Here is a 6,457-nt window from a genome sequence, read left to right on the forward strand (position 1 = left end):
TCCCCGGCACAAACAGAGTAATATTGTGTATGCTGTTCAGTGTCAGGAGGGTGATCAGTCTTACATCGGGGAAACTAAACAGCCACTGGCCAAAAGGATGGCCCAGCACAGAAGATCAACATCATCAGGCCAGGACTCTGCGGTCTACACTCATCTCCAGGCCAGCGGTCACTCTTTCAGGGATGAAGATGTTCACATCCTGGACAGAGAGGAACGATGGTTTGAGAGAGGAGTAAAGGAGGCCATCTTTGTGAAAAGAAATCGTCCATCATTAAACAGGGGTGGAGGCCTCCGGGTTCAACTGTCCCCCTCTTACAATGCTGTGATTGCTAGTATCACTCAGCCCTCTGTGAACAGTAAACAGCCATCAGTGTGCTAATGATCCATTGTTAGGCTGATGGTCCTTCTTGAGCATGTGATCAGCTGGTTTTGGTTGTCAGCAGCAAACTGGTTGATCCACTCTGAGAAGGTGCTATTTAAGAGACTGAGCTGAATACAGCACCTCAGACTGAGGAAGTCTCTCGGATGAGAGACGAAACGTTTCTACATTTTTTTGTTGTTTTGTTTTGCTTTGTTTTGTTTTTTTTAATATCCAGAGGACCAGATTTAACTTTTTTAGATTTTTCTACCTGGATTATTGAGCATGCATCAGGATACACCTGCACATATTACATTCATTCAGCATTTATTTATACAGGTTTGTTTCATTGAGTCACAAGGACTCGTTTTCAAGCGAGACCTGTTTTAAACAAACAACACGTGATGTGAAACACCAGCAAGCCAGGCCAAATTACAGTTCGTCCTACACACAGCTCTGTTGGAGGTTTCCTCCTGTTAAGAGAGTTGTTTCTTTCTACTGTTGCCATGCGCTGCTCGGGATGCAGGAAGTGAAGACACAATCTGCTGCCTTCGTTGGATTGATAACTTTTATTAAGTGACATTTAATCATGTCATACATTACATAATACATTTCATGTGCTGAAGATACAATGATCTTTATGATCACGTTGCCATATACCTTAATCTGAATCTGACCCTGCCACATTTTTGATCTACACACTCAGTAACAGTGCATATTTGTGTGGGGGTGAACAGGTGCGGCAGTGGCTCCGGGTCGTGTCGGTGATCTGAACACGACTATACCTTCTGGGCTCAACTCCTCTGAGGCGAAGATGACACGAGACTCCGCCCCTCCGCTCAGGACTCCGCCCCCGGCTCCTCTGGGTAGACAGGAGACTCCGCCCCTCAGCTCCTCAGTGGAGCCGCCTTCAGGATGATGGGAGACAGAAAGAGGGAAGTACTGTGACTCACGGCACCGGAACCAACACTATCGTAATTTATCGGACATATACTCTCTGCTAATGAATAAAAACCCCGCTACTTCGTCTGGGAGGTGAGTAAAACCAGGCTGTTAGTTCATTTGAAGCATGTAAAGTGCGACAGACCCATAACTCGCGGTGTTTTGGGTGAACGCTTTGTGAAGTTTTTGGTTTAATGACAGCAGGTGTTAGTAACGGCGCTCAGCACGCGCAGGTTTGCGTCGCTTTTGAAGTCCAGAGACAGTGTAGTTAGCTTCCAGCTGCTGGTTGTCACCTCCTGCAGTCAAACTCCGAGTCGACGGCGTGCCTGGACAAGCCCTTTGTGCGTCTCCCCGCCCGGACAGACATGGAGTCGAACAGTTACTGTCTCCAGTTTCCCTCTCTGCTTCCTCTCAAGTTATTCTCGGGCGCCAGGTGGCGTCAGGTGGAGCTGCACCTCCACGTCCGGCTGTGTCCCTGGAGGAGGTGGTGCTCGCACGCAGCGAGGAGGACAAATGGTTCACGCTGGAGGTTGAAGCATGGCGACAGTCACTGTCAGACACCGAGCCTGACAGGTGAACAGAAAGTGAAGCAGAAATCAGATCTGCTCTGTGTCACTGTTCTTCTGGACCTCTCTGAACCATTGTCTAACATTTCACACATTTGGCCTTTTAAAGATAACACCTCAGATATAGTAATACTGTAGTAATAATACTGGCATCAGCCCACATAGTAAACAGCAGAAAGTATTCCTTTGTAGAAAACACTTCAACAGCTTCCCCTCCTTTAGTTTGTCCTCAGATCTTAGTTGTGCACACCTCACAGACAGAGTCTAATGTTTTGATGGTGCAGTAAAAACTTTTCGTGAGCCACACTGTGGAAGGCAGCAGCTCTGCTTGCCTGTGATGCATTTAATGACCAGGTACGTCTTAGATTTTTGGGGTGGATGAGCTCATCACCTGTCATGGCTGGTCAGACTAGGCAGAATATCGTCCGGTGCCGGTCACGAGCCGATGGTAGGGTTTGTCTTAGAGACACATCAGAGTATTGGATACATATGTTGCCTTTTTCATGATTAATGTGATAATGATTTAGAATGATATACAATTCATAAAATTAATACAATTCTTTTTCATATCGCATGTTTACCATCTTCATGCACGTCATGTGAAATTGGGACTTTGGCAACTGTTTGAGAGCTGAGGTGATAATTTTGCGTCGGTGTAACGACTGTAGATCTTTGCAGATTCACGTCCTACGTCTTGCAGCTAACCGAGGCACGAGAGTCTAAAATAAGAAGAGCTGCAGTAATTAAAGCCACTTCTGTTTATTTCTTTGCTGCTGGTCGGCCCAGATGTTTTGTCTCTGCTGTGGCAATTACAGGAAGTGACTGTAAGTAAAGTACTAGTTGGTGGAACGCAACACTAACCCTGGGCAGCACTTATGTAACTAACGTGCATAAACAAAGCTACATATTTGTTCAAGCTGCAAGCAGAGTTTTGAAATGATGACGCATACCTGGTTCTTAGAAAACTTTTTTAACATTAGATGTTCATAAAGGTTTGTAATGAAATGGTTTGTCTTGATTTAACAGGACAGCTGAAAGTTGCTAACTCCCACTGACGAGGAACAATGAATGCTTTTTTCACTGGTGAGAATGTGACACGTTTATTTAGTTGTGGAACAGAAGTGGTAACTTGACATGCAAGTGGCTATATGTTTAGTTTTCAAATGTAGACGGATGGATTTAGAGCTTTCCACTTGTAACGTGATCGCCCAGGACCTCTGCTCTGAATGTCAAATATGTAATCATGCAACTTTGATAGTTTTGTGGCCGACGCATTTGTTGTATCAATTGTGTTTAAATTCATAACATTTTACACTGAAGCCTTTAAGGTCGTTCATTTTCTAGTTAGGTCAAACATTTATCTAAACTTTGTATTATTGAAAACACAGCTTGCTGAATTGTTGATGAGCTGTTTGTAAAGTTCATTTCTAAAGACACCGAGTTGTTTGATTTTCAATGATACAGTTTTTAAAATAGTTTTCCAGACTTGTAAAAGAACTCTTTCTCAAAAGCAACTCAGGTGTGAACAAACTCGACGTTAGCTAATCCTAAATGTCTACACTGTTGCATGACACGGTTTAGTTTGTTGCTGTTTTCTCAACAGAACGTATCGATTGCTGCGTGAATGTACGTGTGTGCTGGGCATAGATGGACTGAGTTTATGCCCATGGTGCCGAGGCTGCTTAATGTATCTGTCCACCAGCAGTGGAGTATTCACTGGTGTCCAGTCCTGGTCCTCGAGGGCCACTACCCTGCATGTTTTTGTTTGACTAACCCCTTCAGCATTGTCTTCAAGTTCTGAAGAAGCCTGTAAATTACCTATTTATTCAAATCAGGCGTGTTGAATAGACTAGTCGAGTACTCGATTCTAGGGCATCCTGCGAGTTTTTGTATTTCACGTTGACTAGTCGCAGTCGCCACTGCCCGCCCCGCTGTTCCCAGCCCTATTCCACCCGATCCACGTGGTGGATTAAATTAAATAAAACTAAAAACAGCGGGGCGGTAGAGCTGTCATTTCTAACACGGCTGCTCGCGGCCCGAGCCAAAATAATGTGCTGGATGGCCGGGCGGGTTGGTGTCGGGCTTTTGATTGTGTCAATGGATGCGCACGGCTGACAATCCAACTTGGATCACCACCAGCTGCACTGACCGGCCGGTTAAAAGACGTACAAAAAGTCCAAATGGATGACTGCCAGACCCACCTGAAGCTTTCCAGCTGTTGTGTCAGCGGACACGCGTGGCCGGGACCATTATTAACTAGCCTGTAATAGCTGTAATATAATGTGCTCTACCACCGCCCGCCCCACTGTTCTTAGCCTTGTTTTTTCATGCCACACTTTTCTTTCACTTTTGCAGCTTAATAATATACTGCCTGGATAAAAAAGAAAGGTCACTAATATTTCGTTGGCCCGCCTTTATTTTTGATGACATCATGCATTCACTGTGTCATTGTTTCAATAAGCTTCTTCAATGTCACAAGATCCATTTCCTTCCAGTGTTGCATTAATTTTTCACCAAGATCTTTCATTGATGACTCGACACTAGTCATGATGGGTGCATCCCTTCACCTGCCTCTCTTCTTATCCTGATGCACTCATCACTCTGGAACAGGGTCAATCTGGACCCATCAGATCACATGACCTTCTTCCATTGCTCCAGAGTCCAATCTTTATGCTCCCTAGCAAATTTAAGCCTTTTTTCCCAGTTAGCCTTACTGGTTAGTGGTTTTCTTAAGGCTACACAGCTGTTCAGTCCCAATCCCTTGAGTTCCTTCACATTGTGCATGTGGAAATGCTCTTACTTTCAATATTAAACACAGCCCTGAGTGCTGCTGTTGTTTTTCTCCCATTTGATTTCATCAAACGTTTTAAGTGATCGCCGATCACGATCATTCAGGATTTTTTTCCGGCCACATTTCTTCCTCGAAGACGATGGGTCCCCACTATCCTTCCAGTTTTTAATAATGAGTTGGACAGTTCTTAACACAATTTTAGTAGTTTCTACAATCTCCTTATATGTTCTCTCTGCTTGATACCAATGATTTGACCCTTCTCAAACAGACTGACATCTTTTCCACGACCACAACATGGTTGTTTAAGAAATGAGAAGCAACTCATTGCACCAGTTGGGGTTAAATAACTTGTTGCAGCTGAAAGATAATCGTCCAGGCAGTAATTATCCAACAGGAGGCTCGTACATATTTGCAGAGTTAAATCCAGGTGGCAACTTTGTTTGGGTCAGGCAGTGTATTTTTAGCTTTCCTGTGACTTATTTGCAGTATGATAAATGGTAGGACTATAAATATACTCCCAATGTTTTGTTGTTCTTTTTTTGTTGTTGTTGTTAATAATAAATTATGTTTATTTGCATATTTTTATTTTTTTTGCGAATGTGATATAGCGTCTTGTTCCTGTGAAGTCATCGGGTAGTCAGTGTCGACTCGACTTTTATCATGATTCATGTTAAAGTTGACTTTTTAAAATATGTAGTCGTTTAACTCGTAGTTGAAGCAGGGAAACGTTTAAAGCAGTGAGGACAGTGGCCCTTAAGGTCCAGGATCAGACACCCTTGCAGTGGAGTCAGCGATTAGGCAGACTGATACACTCAGCAGCCTCAGCACGATCAGCAGTTCTGCCCACTTACATACTCTTAGTAACACAGACATTGTTTGGTTGAGAAAACAGTGACAAACTACAGTGTCATGCAAAAGTGTAGAGGTTTAATATTAGCTAACGTAGCGTTCTTTCACACCAGCATGAAGAAAGAACAAGTTGTTTTTATAAGTCTGAAAAAGCAAACCTAACCTTGACCATGACTTTTGCCTTTTTCCTCCACTTCCTGTTCTCTATGACTGATGTCACAGCTGAGAAGTTACTAACTAATGGTTACTATTCGTAGAACATCACAAGGTGAGTAGCAGTTTAATGTCAAGACTTTTTCCCTGTAGATATTACAATTAATTTATCTCAGGACAAGAACTAACAGTGCATTCTGTAAATGTGTTTAATATTTAGGTGCTTTTAAGTTAGATGTTTGGAAACTCCTAAAGGGGTTCAGTTGCATTATGGGAATTCCAGTCTTGCCACACCACTTCCTGTCATCATCTTATCTAGTTTTAGATGCTATAAACTGTCCAGGACTCTGTGTGTGTGTTTATAATGGCAGCCTGTTTCAGTAAGGAGCGTATTCTGTTTCTGGCTCGCCTGTTTTTCTGTCGTGCATGTGTTTTTCTGTCCTGGACACATCATCTCGACATATCAGAAAACGCTGAAAATGCTTTAAAATTTAGGCTGGTAACCCCTAAAAGTGTCTGTGGACTTTTCTGTGTGACTCTCAAAGGAGCAGAGAACACTGCGTATGAACGACTGTTTGTTTCTTTGTGTCTTTGAACGCAACATTGGTGCTTTTCTTGCCAGTTCATAGAGAACAGAACGTCTTAACTCGTGTTCTGTCTAGCACTTCTGTTATTTCAGACTGTGAGTGAGAATACGATGCTTCAGTTTGAAAATGCAAGCTGGAGTTGTCAACGCAAATGTCTTTGATGAATTATTTTGCAGTTTAGCTAACACACTGAGACACAAATGATTCATAC

At 43.1% G+C, this 6,457-nt stretch overlaps 1 protein-coding gene across 1 annotated transcript in view; it reads left to right on the forward strand.

Annotated features, from left to right (window-relative positions):
* The first annotated feature begins 1,261 nt into the window (after positions 1 to 1,261).
* Positions 1,262 to 6,457, forward strand: part of LOC119423192 (inactive rhomboid protein 2) — a 71,802-nt gene continuing 66,606 nt past the window's right edge. The window contains exon 1 of the mRNA XM_037690599.1: positions 1,262 to 1,393. The gene's annotated coding sequence lies outside the window, so the exon portion shown is untranslated. The remainder of the gene's footprint in view (positions 1,394 to 6,457) is intronic.

The sequence above is a fragment of the Nematolebias whitei genome, chromosome 16, assembly GCF_014905685.2.
Source record: "Nematolebias whitei isolate Nwh7 chromosome 16, NemWhi1, whole genome shotgun sequence".
Classification (NCBI taxonomy): Eukaryota; Metazoa; Chordata; class Actinopteri; order Cyprinodontiformes; family Rivulidae; genus Nematolebias; species Nematolebias whitei.